The following is a 14781-nucleotide window of genomic DNA, read 5'->3' as shown; positions in this document are numbered from 1 at the left end:
AAGTAGTCCCCAGCGGTGCGATCGGCTTTTGAAACTATCTACAGGGTGGTTCATTGATAGTGACCGGGCAAAATACCAGGTGTGCCGGTATGAAATGAGCGTTAAGATACAAATGTGTCGATAGGGAACATTTGTAGTGAACGAGCCTTAATTTTTTTTTTGTTTGGTTGGTATGACACCTGTCAAAGATATTTAGTATACATCAAGTCATGGAACAAACATATGTTTTCATCGCGTTAACAATGTCGAATTTTGTAGCAGAAAGTGATGATTTGCGGAAAGCAATTTTTTGTTGAATTTGAAAAAAGTGCTCCAGAGTCGCATCGAATGCTTGTCGAGGCATAAGGTGATCGTGCTCTATCAGAAGCAACATGCAAAAGGTGGTTTCAAAGGTTCAGAAATAATGATTTTGAGGTAAGAAATGAAGAACGTGGAAGACCACCAAAAAAGTTCGAAGACGCCGAATTCCAAGCAGTATTGGATGGAGATGATACTATGAGTCAGAAGCAAATGGCAGCAATCCTAAATGTTGCACAACAAACAATTTCTTACCATTTGAGAGCTATGGGAAAGATCCAAAAGTGTGGAAAATGGGTGCCACACGAAGTGAATGAAAGACATATGGAAAACCAAAAACGATTTGTCAAATTTTGCTTCAAAGACACGAAAGAAAATAAATTTTGCATCGAATTGTTACTGGCGATGAAGAATTGATTTATTTTAAGAATCCTAAACGGGAAATATCATGGATTAATCTGGGACTACCATCAACATCGACTGCAAAACCAGATCGATTCGGCAAGAAGACAATGCTCTGTGTTTGGTGGGATCAGAAAGGTGTGGTGTATCTTGAGCTTCTAAAACCCGGTTAAACTGTGAATACTAATCACTACAGACAACAAATGATCAATTTGAACTATGCATTGACCGAAAAAAGGCCAGAATGGGCGAGAAGACATGGAAAAGTAATTTTTTTACACGACAATGCACCTGCCTACACAGCAGAACTGGTTCAGGATACAATCAAAACACTTGGCTGGGAGCTGCTACCCCACCCGCCATATTCACTAGACTTGGCCCCTTCCGACTACCATTTGTTTTCATCAATGGGACACGCATTGGTTGAGGAACACTTCGATTCCTACGAAGAAGTCGAAAATTGGGTGTCTGATTGTTTTGCTTCAAAAGACGAACATTTCTATTGGCGTGGTGTCCACAAATTGCCAGAAAGGTGGTCAAAATGTATAGAAAGCAATGGTCAGTACTTTGAATAAAATGTTTTTACTTTTCAATTCAAAATTAGTGTTTCATTTTCACAATAAAACGCTCACTTCGTACCGGTACACCCGGTACCTCACGAAATAAGCGACAAACGAAAAAACTACAAAGAAGGAAACTCGTCTATCTTGAAGGGGGAAACGAGATGGCGCTATGGTTGGCCCACTAGATGGGGCTGCCATAGCTCAAACTGATATCAACTGCGGTTTTTTTAAAATATGAACCCCCATTTTTATTACATATTCCTGTAGTACGTAAAGAAATATGAATGTTTTGGTTGGACCACTTTTTTCGCTTTGAGACAGATGGCGCTGTAATAGTCACAAACGTATAAGTACGTGGTATCACGTAACATTCCGCCAGTGCGGACGGTATTTGCTTCGTGATGCATTACCCGTGTTAAAATGGACCGTTTACCAATTGCGGAAAAGCTCGATATCGTGTTGATGTATGGCTATTGTGAACAAAACGCCCAACGGGCGTGTCCTATATATGCAGCGCAGTATCCTGGACATCATCCAAGTGTCCGGACCGTTCGCCGGATAGTTACGTTATTTACGGAAACAGGAGGTGTTCAGCCTCATGTGAAACGTCAACCACGACCTACAACAAATGACGATGGCCAAGTAGGTGTTTTAGCTGCTGTCGCGGCTAATCCGCACATCAGTAGCAGACAAATTGCGCGAGAATCGGGAATCTCAAAAACGTCGTAAATGGCTCGGCTTGAGTCTCATCTCTGCTCACCAGAACCGCTGGCTATGAAGACAAAAGGCAAAGGTCTCGAGTTCCAGTCTCGGTCCGGCACACAGTTATAATCTGCCAGGAAGTTTCAAGACAATATTTTTCCACAGACAACGAGCTGCAGACCGGTGCAGATAACTGGCCGAAAGCACAGGCGGCTGCTTTTTACGACGAGGATATTTCAGAGTTGATAGAACACTACGACAGAACTCAAAGTTGTAGCGGCGACTATGTAGAGAAGTAGGTGAAAGGTCTACATAACTGTTGCAAATAAAACGTTTCTGGTTTTCATGGTGGTTTCCATTTCTGGACAACAATCGTGTATCTAAGCACGTGCTCACCCTAGCCTGACGTCTGCTGCAGGCGTGAGTGGTGGTGGTGGTGGTTAGTGTTTAGCGTCCCGTCGACAACGAGGTCATTAGAGACGGAGCGCAAGCTCGGGTTAGGGAAGGATGGGGAAGGAAATTGGCCGTGCCCTTTCAAAGGAACCATCCCGGCATTTGCCTGAAACGATTTAGGGAAATCACGGAAAACCTAAATCAGGATGGCCGGAGACGGCATTGAACCGTCGTCCTCCCGAATGCGAGTCCAGTGTGCGTGAGTGGCGCTATAGTTTTAATGGGCGGCAGTCTTAGGTGTAGAAACCTCATCGCAGCTCGCGCCTGCATCCGGCGAGACTGGCAGAGCTCCTTTACACGGCCGCGGGGCCGCGGGACAGCACAGAGGAGGGGAGGACGCGGGATTCCTGACGACGGCAGGCTTTGGGCGAAACGCCGGAGCTGGGAAGTTTACCCGCAAACACGAAAGGCGCGCCAGCGCGCTAAAACCGCGCCGGGGACGCTCGCAGAAGTGAGACAAAGAAACGCAGACAAGGCGAGTTAAGCGGCGCCCGAGATCTGCGGAAAACAAATAACAAAGGGGTGGCTGCGGATAGGGGGAGGGGAGTGGGGAGGAGGCGTGCTTTAAGATTAAAAGTGTGTGTGTGTGTCTCGAGGCGCTGTTTGTCGAGATTTACCGCCGTCTCTGTGTGTGCATGGGGTAGGCTTGCAATATAGGGGGAGAAACGAGTGGGCATTTCAACACGCCACAATGTCACCGCGGAGACAAGCAAAGCGCCTTTTGGTAGGCTGGCTCTGCAAGACGTTAACGAGTCGTATCCCCCCCCCCCCCCCAAATTCAACTTGCGACTGAGTGACTGTACTCGCTAGGTATGATCGCACCAATCTTTGCATGACGGTTAGCCACGAACAGCGTTTCCTAATTTTTTTACATTTTTAATTGTACTTTAGGAACAATCTACCCTCCTGGAAATTGAAATAATAACACCGTGAATTCATTGTCCCAGGAATGGGAAACTTTATTGACACATTCCTGGGGTCAGATACATCACATGATCACACTGACAGAACCACAGGCACATAGACACAGGCAACAGAGCATGCACAATGTCGGCACTAGTACAGTGTATATCCACCTTTCGCAGCAATGCAGGCTGCTATTCTCCCATGGAGACGATCGTAGAGATGCTGGATGTAGTCCTGTGGAACGGCTTGCCATGCCATTTCCACCTGGCGCCTCAGTTGGACCAGCGTTCGTGCTGGACGTGCAGACCGCGTGAGACGACGCTTCATCCAGTCCCAAACATGCTCAATGGGGGACAGATCCGGAGATCTTGCTGGCCAGGGTAGTTGACTTACACCTTCTAGAGCACGTTGGGTGTCACGGGATACATGCGGACGTGCATTGTCCTGTTGGAACAGCAAGTTCCCTTGCCGGTCTAGGAATGGTAGAACGTTGGGTTCGATCACGGTTTGGATGTACCGTGCACTATTCAGTGTCCCCTCGACGATCACCAGTGGTGTACGGCCAGTGTAAGAGATCGCTCCCCACACCATCATACCGGTTGTTGGCCCTGTGTGTCTCGGTCGTATGCAGTCCTGATTGTGGCGCTCACCTGCACGGCGCCAAACACGCATACGACCATCATTGGCACCAAGGCAGAAGCGACTCTCATCGCTGAAGACGACACGTCTCCATTCGTCCCTGCATTCACGCCTGTCGCGACACCACTGGAGGCGGGCTGCACGATGTTGGGGCGTGAACGGAAGACGGCCTAACGGTGTGCGGGACCGTAGCCCAGCTTCATGGAGACGGTTGCGAATGGTCCTCGCCGATACCCCAGGAGCAACAGTGTCCCTAATTTGCTGGGAAGTGGCGGTGCGGTCCCCTACGGCACTGCGTAGGATCCTACGGTCTTGGCGTGCATCCGTGCGTCGCTGCGGTCCGGTCCCAGGTCGACGGGCACGTGCACCTTCCGCCGACCACTGGCGACAACATCGATGTACTGTGGAGACCTCACGCCCCACGTGTTGAGCAATTCGGCGGTACGTCCACCCGGCCTCCCGCATGCCCACTATACGCCCTCGCTCAAAGTCCGTCAACTGCACATACGGTTCACGTCCACGCTGTCGCGGCATGCTACCAGTGTTAAAGACTGCGATGGAGCTCCGTATGCCACGGCAAACTGGCTGACACTGACGGCGGCGGTGCACAAATGCTGCGCAGCTAGCGCCATTCGACGGCCAACACCGCGGTTCCTGGTGTGTCCGCTGTGCCGTGCGTGTGATCATTGCTTGTACAGCCCTCTCGCAGTGTCCGGAGCAAGTATGGTGGATCTGACACACCGGTGTCAATGTGTTCTTTTTTCCATTTCCAGGAGTGTAGAAATATATCACAGCCTCCAGCGTATCGTACTCGTGGGGGCCGTGATGACAAGGTAAGTCCAATGACGGCAAGCAACTATGCATTTAAGATTCATACATAGCACTCCGTCTCCAGGCCACGAGTGGCCTACTGGGACCATCCGACCGCCGTGTCATCCTCAGTTGAGGATGCGGATAGGAGGGGAGTGGGGTCAGCACACTGCTCTCCCGGTCGTTATGATGGTATTCTTGACCGAAGCCGCTGCTATTCGGTCGAGTAGCTCCTCAATTGGCATCATGAGGCTGAGTGCACACCGAAAAATGGCAACGGCGCATGGCAGCCTGGATGATCAACCATCCAAGTGCAGACCACGCCCGACAGCGCTTAACTTCGGTGATCTCAAGGGAACCGGTGTATCCACTGCGGCAAGGCCGTTGCCTTGGAAGCAGTTAGTTCCACAAAGTAGCTACGAGAATGCGTTCGGATCGACTTAAAGTGGAACGGCAAACAGAACTAATCGCAGGTAAGCGAAATACCGGCAGTATCATAGCGAGGAGGGGGTGTGGGATCGTTGGGGGACGGCGGTGGCATGGGGGGTGGGGTCTATTAAGTCACGGGTGCCACTTGCAGATGGGGCCAAAATGGTCTCCAAATTTTGGGAAAACATATTATCACCAGAATCAGTTGTGTACATTATATTACTATATGTCTTTCTGAACGGGTGGGGATGCACCAATGAAGTGTTGTGCCTCGGCGCCGATAAAGAGGGGGTGGGGGGGCAATGAAGTGTCGTCCCGGGCGTCAGTTATGTTCGCTACCCCACTGAACAGCAGGGCGAGGTTCATTCGAAAAATCTTCAATAAGTGAAATCCAGTTACGATCGATGCGGAAAAAACTGATACGAGTATCTGGGTCAACATTTGTAAAACTCTAATTCCTCTCTCTCAAACCCCACCGCCGGCCGGGGTGGCCGAGCGGTTCTAGGCGCTACAGTCTGGAACAGAGCGACCGCTACGGTCGCAGGTTTGAATCCTGCCTACGGCATGGATGTGTGTGATGTCCTTAGGTTAGTTAGGTTTAAGTAGTTCTAAGTTCTAGGGGACTGATGACCTCCCATAGTGCTCAGGGCCATCTCCACTATTCCTATTGCGAGTCACTGTGGCGGGCAGGAAGGCTTCGGCTGCAGCAAGAAATCTTCACACGCGAAAGTAACTTCAGGTGTGCCGCAAGGTAGTGTTATAGAACCAATATACACAAACTGACTAGTGCAAAACTCAGCGGGACCATTCACGGAGAAGCCGCAGCCCTAGATAATTGTAACGAGAGTCTGCAAGACCTCCTGAGGATCTACGCTTGGGGCAGCGATTACATGTTGACAAATGTAACATACCCCGTGCACATAGACGGAAAGGCCCACTACTCGATGATTACACGATTCCGGAACAATCTTAGGAAGCAGTTTTTAGCACTCCGTCCTCAGGCCACGAGTGGCCTATCGGGACCATCCGACCGCCGTGTCATCCTCAGTGGAGGATGCGGATAGGAGGGGCGTGGGGTCAGCACACCGCTCTCCCGGTCGTTATGATGGTATTCTTGACCGAAGCCGTTACTATTCGGTCGAGTACCTCCTCAGTTGGCATCAGGAGGCTGAGTGCTACCCCGAAAAATGGCAACAGCGCATGGCGGCCTGGATGGTCACCCATCCAAGTGCCGACCACGCCCGACAGCGCTTAATTTCGGTGATCTCGCGGGAAGCGGTGTATCCACTGCGGCAAGGCCGTTGCCAAGATTCATACTTAACGGAAAGAATTCCTAACATATGATATATTGAATGTACTCGCTACCATCTTGCAGTAGAATCTGCCATGTACTTGTGAGTGATTCTATGTATGTATATTCTTTTCGGGCGAAGCAGAAGATTTAGAACACTAGAAAATATAGTATTCATAGCAGTAGAGGCCAATTATTACTATTACTACTACTATTACTTTTACTAGCGACAAACCTGGCACTGCCCGTGTATTCTATTTTGCCAATTTCTATGATGTACGATAACAAAAAATGACTATGTGTATCGAAAATAAATTATTTCTATGTGTTCGTGAAAAAGAAACTTTGAAATTATGAAGCAGTCGGGGAAATTTGCATAATATACAGAGTCCCGGATACTTTCTTTCAGGAGTGCTAGTTCTGAAAGGTTCGCAGGAGAGCTTCTGTAAAGTTTGGAAGGTAGGAGACGAGATACTGGCAGAAGTGAGGCTGTGAGGACGGGGCGTCAGTCGTGCTTGGGTAGCTCAGTTGGTAGAGCACTTGCCCGCAAAAGGCAAAGGTCCGGAGTTCGAGTCTCGTTCCGCCACACAGTTTTAATCTGCCAGGAAGTTTCATACCAGCGCACACTCCGCTGCAGAGTGGAAATCTCATTCTGGGCTCCTGAAGAAGTCTACAGAGGATAAAGAAGCAGCTGGCCAGCAAGGTTATGCTGCTGGAATGTTCTGGAAGAGGCAGACAATGAGTCAAAAACACTGCGAACATTCTTTTCTCATTTTCTCGGAACTACACTTTCGGAACATCAGGTACATATAAGTTCACAATGTTTTTATCCATGTTCACCAAATTTCTCTCAAGTGAAGAATGGGACAGTATCTTCCTATTATGCCTAATACATCGCAGAAATGATCTACGTTTGTCATTCTGTATTTTTAATAAAAAAAATAGTAATAAGGTATAATAAGGGTCTTTCTATTTCCTCAGATGTACTCCAAACTATAAAACGAGAGGCATAATGTGTTCCTATGAATGTTGAGAGCAGCCTGCCACAGTTTGAATGCTATTAGACTGATGGTGGACCAGAAAATGGTACCAGAATGGGAACGTGTATTATAAAAGCATCTGAGCCATGCGTGGCTCATGTTCCCGCCATCATGTACTTTATACCCTGTTTTCAGTGGACTTCCGTCTCACTACGTTAATTTAAATTACTACTGTCACTGTGTGGCTGCTTTGCCTGACCGTGAGCGGCGTCAGCAGGGTGTATCGACATATCCCCTCTCGTAGTATCTTTGCTCGACTGCTTTTACTTCCCGGTCGTTGTCTGTCGTAAGGAGTTCGGAGGCAGTTCGGGTCGTGAGTTCTGGCTCTCAGTCAGTTGGAACGCGTCTGGAGCGCAGTCCGGACCTGCCAGTCGGGGAGTTGCAATGCGGCACTGGTGCAGTCGGGTAGGAGTAGCAGTGAGGTCTGCGCCGACATGGTTCGCCCAACTACTGCTGCCACGCATCACTTGAGCCGGGCCACGGTCTTGGTGGATCGTCGGTCGGTCGTCCTACTGGACGACGCGTTTTGGCTCGCCGATCGTTCATGAGTCGGCTGTGTGTGTGTGTGTGTGAGCGCGCGCATCGACTCCCGATTGTCTTCGTCCGTGCTTAGTTATGCATCGTTCTTGTCTTTGTGCAAGTGTTTGTCAGGTTGTGTGTGTAGCTGACATAGATGTTGTCGGCAATCTGACGGCAGTCGGTCGGTTGCTGCGGACCAGTGACGATATCTCCGTGCGGTGCAGTCGGCTGGGTACGCTGGCGGTCCCTGCGCAGTGTCGGAGCGTGTGTGGAGCTGTCCCATCGCTACGAGCTTCGCGGCTGACCAACCCAGGACGTCAAAGTTGAGTGGTGTTTTAAGTACCCAAGCCAGATACATTCATGTTGCGGTGGTTCGTCTCTGTGGTTCGCTGTTTGAGGTTTTCCTGTGAGCAACACCAACTGTTTGTATTGCCGAAATTGAGCCGCCATGCGGTGCAATTAACAACATTGGTTGACTGCAATTCAAGTGCACCAGTGGAATTTTCTGCCTTGTGGCCGTTAGTGTTCCGGTTACCTGCCCTGGCCACTAACGTAATTTCAGGCAGCGTCCTTTCCTCACCTGTTGTCGCTGTCCAACACGGTGTGTAGTTTTGACAGCTTAATGCATGTACATATTTGATAGTGGATGATCACGTGCGTAACATTTTGTGTTTGAATTCTCATGTACCGATTGGTGGCAAGCAAGTCGTTTTGTCGGTCGGTCCGTGCCTGTCCCCTGGTTGGGTTCCGACGTATCATTTGTAGTTGGGTGACCACATGTCTCACCTAAGTGAACGAGGGCAGACCGACCCCGTGGAGGCTTATGAGTGCTGTTGTCTTTACCGTCTTTCTCACCGGTGTTTAATTGTCTGTTTATAATCTATCATAGCCAATGATGAAAAAATTCTCGGTATTACTGTGTTTTATGTAAGTAAGTCTGAATTCCGGCAAGTGGATATTTGCTGAAAGGTTATTGCCATTGCATTGTCTTTTCTTTTAGTCAGGTTTCAGCTACATAAAACTTAAGGCTTATGGTTACTTTTTTTAAAATTTGGCCGGCCGAAGTGGCCGTGCGGTTAAAGGCGCTGCAGTCTGGAACCGCAAGACCGCTACGGTCGCAGGTTCGAATCCTGCCTCGGGCATGGATGTTTGTGATGTCCTTAGGTTAGTTAGGTTTAACTAGTTCTAAGTTCTAGGGGACTAATGACCTCAGCAGTTGAGTCCCATAGTGCTCAGAACCATTTTTTTTTTTAATTTTTTGGAAAAATGGTGGGCCGTCCTTACATTTGAAGCTTAAACATTGCGGCTTGGAACCTCATTCTTAAAATTACCCTTTAAGCAAAACATTGCGGCCTTCTGCCTTTGAAAGATTATGGTAATTTATTTTAAAATGATCTAAATTTTATTGTGGGCCTTCGGTCGTTTGTATTGCATCTTGTTTATGTTTGTCTATCCACTTTTGCCTTGAGGCTTTCAACCTAGCTGTGATAAAAATGTTTTAATTATTTTATTTCCTGTTTTAACTGAATTTTTATCTAATATTTCCTTGTTTGGAGACCTTCAGGCATGAAAGAATTGCACTTTGGAGACTCGTAGCTGTAAAAGTTGGGCTATGTGCTGCTTTGGTTGTAAATGTCTTATTATATTACGATAAATTGCAATTAGAGGGTGAAACTGACCCCAACCTTATTTGGCCCTTTCCACAATCCTAATTACCTGTTCTGCCCAGCGGGTTTAACGGGCGTATCAACGTCTATTAGGCAAAATACTGTAATTCTTAAACTATAACAGATATTTAAATAAATTTCCTTTTACAGCCTGAGTTGTCATTTATTGCTGGTGTTGTGGATTGGCAGTAGCCAACCCACTGAGTTTGGAGGAAAGCCAAAAGGCGCGCGTTTAAGCTCACGCAGGCTGGCGTGAGGTCTGGAACAGGACAAGGTAATTAGAACTTAGAAAAAAGGAGGTAACTGGTAGAATACTTAACTTTAATCCATTAATGTTGAACGTAGCTCTTGTCTGTACATTATTTACTATATCAATAGCAACTGAACATGGCGCCTTGCTAGGTCGTAGCAAATGACGTAGCTGAAGGCTATGCTAACTATCGTCTCGGCAAATGAGAGCGTATTTTGTCAGTGAACCATCGCTAGCAAAGTCGGCTGTACAACTGCGGCGAGTGCTAGGAAGTCTCTCTAGACCTGCCGTGTGGCGGCGCTCGGTCTGCAATCACTGACAGTGGTGACACGCGGGTCAGACGTATACTAACGGACCGCGACCGATTTAAAGGCTACCACCTAGCAAGTGTGGTGTCTGGCAGTGACACCACAGCTGGTAAAAAAACTTCCTCCGCATTGCAGATTGAGTAATGAGCACTGAGAGCGAGGTACAGAAGTGCACCCCGTTCACGCCGAGGTCCCCGTGAGTGATAACCGCCATCCCTATCGCAGCCGCCACTGGAGTATGCTGGCGGTACCACTGCAGTCAAAATGGTTCATGTGGCTCTGAGCACTATGGGACTTAACTTCTGAGGCCATCAGTCCCCTAGAACTTAGAACTACTTAGACGTAACTAACCTAGGGACATCACACACATCCATGTCGGAGGCTGGATTCGAACCTGCGGTCTCGCGGTTCCAGGCTGTAGCGCCTAGAACCACGCGGCCACTCCGGCCGGACAACACTGCAGTCCGCTCGCTGTCATATCACGGCAGGTTTTTAAGTTATCGGTACAGGCGCCTCAGAGTGCAGGGCCAGCAGCCAGCAGTAGCTGCTGCTGCTGCTGCTGCTGCTGCTGCTGCCGCCACTACAAAGGCGGGAAGCGGCGGGTTGGCCCCGGCCTGGCGGCGCCTAGGGCCGCCCTGCTAGGCGCTGCCGGCCCTTTAGGGCGCAGGCGGCGGCCCTTTGAGGCGCACACAGCCCGCGGCCGGGCCGCCCCGCTTATGGAACTCGCAGCGCAGACAGAGCGGGCGAGCGCGCCAGCCACCCATCCCCACGCACACACTGGCCGATCCCGGCGCTGGACGCGAATTTGGGAAGCGCGCAGAAGTTCAGGACGAAAGCAGCTTCCGCACCGTGACCCACTGCGAAGTGATATAGCTCGACAAAACGCTCGGCCGTACGAGATGGATAAAAAAAGTCACGAGACTCTCATTTCTTATCTACACTACTGGCCATTAAAGTTGCTACACCAAGAAGAAATGCAGATGATAAACGGGTACTCATTGGGCAAATTACAGAGGGCAAAACATTCCTGCAACTGGTATGTTTGAAAAAATTTTTCAATGCTTTCCTTTACGGGAGCACTCTTTCCTACCTTGCGATAGGGTCTTTGGGGGGGGGGGGGGTATAAGAAGAAAGTTACAACGAACTGATAGAGTCTACACTGTGAAAGAATATATTCAACTTATTCTTCATTCTGCCAATAAAAAGAACTCATTCGTTGTCAACTACCTTGAGGATAAGAACACTTAAGAACTATAAAGACTGGGGGCCGGATGTTTTTAAATGTAATTCCCAGAGTTTAGAAACAATGGGAAAAGACAGTTCAATGAAAGTCTGCGTCAGTGTTTCACAGTACAACATGTTTGAGTATGACAGCCACAGCCCAGGGGGATTAGTACCCCAATTATTCATTGATGCACTCACTCAAAACTCTTTTAGATTTTTAAAACCCCTAGCAAATATGAGACTCCCAACAACGTTAGCACACAGACTGAAATGTTCTATAAACAAAGTTAACATAAACGACATAAAAAAAACTGGAACAGTACATCCGAGAGAGTACAAAAACTGTTATATTGATTTATTCACTTGGCCTACAACAGCTGAAGAAGATGAAACATACAGAAAATCTTACAACAATGCTTATCTGTAATGATGATTATGTTAAAATACCATTAGTAATTTGTGTTTATTAATAAATTCTCAAAATTCCATAATTGCACAATTATTTAATTTGGTTCAAAAAGGTCATGCGTCCAAGATAAGAAAAGTAATTTGAAGAAAGTGAAAAAAATTGATGATTTGAAGATGCAGATTTAATGCTTTCCTGGTAAACCAGAGTACAAAAGTCCAAGTACTTCATATCTTCTACCTTTGAAGCATAAAACAGTTTTCTTTGAATGTCTCAAAATAATGTTTTATGGACTTATGACCTTTTCATAACAACCGATTCCATTACACTCATCTCACACCGATTGCTGGTAGTCCCCCAGTACAAAGCACGGGACATGGTTCTTAATAGCGTGTCTGATCACCACAGATGGCAATACAACCCGCAACGTGCTCACACGCTCGCCAGAAGGTTGGTAAGGCATTTGGACATCCTGCAATAAGTCTCCCCCAACGCACCCCACACGTGCTCGGCCGAAGTTAACTCTTGGGAATGGGCAGGCCAGTCCACCCGCAGAATGCCTTCCCATTCCAAGACGTCGTCCATGAAAATGAAGTCAGGGCCGAACCCAGTGCAGAAAAGATGAATTTGTGGAGAGAGAGAACTACAGTGTTACCTAACACTGACCGGTGACTGGGGTACCTTCTTCAGAGATTTGCAGATCAGCACTCGGACAGCATTATGGCACCCCCCCCCCCCCCACACACAAAACCACTTGTACCACCAGAGGATTACGTTCGATAATGATGCTCGTACCACCAAATGGCGTGCGTCGGAACTTGACTGCACCCAGGAACAGTACCGAACACGATAATCACTATAATATCAGAATTCCACGAATGCTGAAACTGAAGTCTGCGACTGGGATCAGAACGCCCATTGTCCTACTACTCAGATGCAGCAGTGGCGCGCTGACCCCCTAATCTCACTGATCAACGTTATAGTGACACTATACTGCTTCCCCATGTGCGTCTTTTCGGGCGTGCATTCAGCCCTGAATTCGTTTCTATGAATGACACTGCGCGACCGCGCCGAACAGCGCACGTAGCGGAGCTTTGTGACGAGAGGATGTTCGGCAAATAGACTCACCTGCACGTCCCACTGAGCATGAGTTGGGGAGACGTATTGAACCTCGTCCATATGCACGAACGGCCATCCACCAATTATCAACCCCGCTGGTGGAAGAATGGAACGCCCCACTACAAGAACTTCATACCTAACAGCTGGCCAGCATGGCTGCGTTCTGCACATCATGCACTGGCATTCATCGTGCTCACACCCCCCTTTCATATCCACGACCTGCCTTGTGTAATTTCCACATGACCGTAAGGCATCACGGTGACGGTAGCGCATTTAATGTTCATTCCACTCATCACATTCTAATTGTTGTTACGTTGTCGATTACGTTTATTTGAACTTTTTTCTCGTCGTCTGCATACAATTCATATACGTTTCATTTCATCTATATTACTCATTATAATTTGAGACCCGCCAGGTTAGCCAAGAGCGGTAACGCGCTGCATCCTGGACTCGGATAGGCGCGCCGGCCCCGGACTAAATCCGCCCGGCGGATTAACGACGAGTGCCGTTGTGCCTGCCAGCCTGGAAGTGGTTTTTAGGCGGTTTTCCACATCCCATTAGGTGAATACCGGGCTGGTCCCCACGTTCCGCCTCAGTTACACGACTTGCAGACATCTGCAACACGTTCGCACTATTTGATGGCTTACATTAGACGCAGACAGCTGGGGTACACTAATTTCTTCCCAGAGGGTATGGGAAGGACACAGGAATGGATCTGAAACTTCCTGGCAGATTAAAACTGTGCGCCGGACCGAGACTCGAACTCGGTACCTTTGCCTTTCGTGGGCAAGTGCTTTACCATGTGAGCTACCCAAGCACGACTCACGCCCCGTCCTCACAGCTCTACTTCTGCCAGTACCTCGTCTCCTACCTTCCAAACTTTACAGAAGCTCTCCTGCGAACCTTGCAGAACTAGCATTCCTGAAAGAAAGGATACTGCGGAGACATGGCTTACCCACAGCCTGGAAGTTTCATATCAGCGCAAACTCTGCTGAAGGGTGAAAATTTCATTCAGGAAGGGCAACGTCCACCTTCTGACACTAACATCGTAACAAGACCGACCCCACATTGAAGTGGGAGAATGGCCCAAAGCAAATGACGACTAGTCTGTTATAGTTTCATATACTGATTCGTTCCATCACCATGGAGACTTGCTCCTCAATTTGGTCCTACAGAACACGAGATATAAAATAAAATGACGAATGTGTACCATCACCCAACCTGAGCTCCACTTGATGTCCACCCGGGCTGAAGCCACAGATGACTGTTCGTGTACCTACCAAGTTTCGCACGCTCTGTAACACAGACCCCCCCCCCCCCCCACAAAAAAAAAAAAAAAAAAAAATTAAAAAATCGATGTTTATTCTGGCTTCTGCACTGTGAAAGCACAACAAGCAACATTTCGATATTTTCTATGCTTGCTGATGATGTAATTTTTGGGCCGATAGGGTAATTTAGTAAGCTAAGGCCACAAGTAGCGCTGGCGTCTCGAAATTACGTTCGGCTCACACACACACACACACACACACACACACACACACACACACAAGCGTGCGCGCGTGCAAGTGACTCAAATGGCTCTGAGCACCACGGGACTTCACTTCTGAGGTCATCAGTCGCCTGGACTTAGAACATACCTAAGGACAGCACACACATGCATGCCCGAGGCAGGATTCGAACCTGCGACGTAGCGGTCGCGCGGTTCCAGACTGTAGCGCCTAGAACCGCTCGGCCACCCAGGCCGGCACAGAATGAC

At 48.4% G+C, this 14781-nt stretch overlaps 1 protein-coding gene and 1 pseudogene across 2 annotated transcripts in view; both read right to left on the bottom strand.

The window, feature by feature from the left end:
* The window catches only part of LOC124718643 (disintegrin and metalloproteinase domain-containing protein 10), a 543247-nt gene that overhangs the window by 164999 nt on the left and 363467 nt on the right, over positions 1-14781 (bottom strand). The window lies entirely within an intron of this gene.
* Positions 5044-5161, bottom strand: LOC124719236 (annotated as a pseudogene).

Source organism: Schistocerca piceifrons, chromosome 10 (assembly GCF_021461385.2).
Source record: "Schistocerca piceifrons isolate TAMUIC-IGC-003096 chromosome 10, iqSchPice1.1, whole genome shotgun sequence".
Taxonomy (NCBI): Eukaryota; Metazoa; Arthropoda; class Insecta; order Orthoptera; family Acrididae; genus Schistocerca; species Schistocerca piceifrons.
The sequence above is the reverse complement of the archived record's forward strand: the minus strand, read 5'-3'. Positions and strand labels throughout refer to the sequence as shown.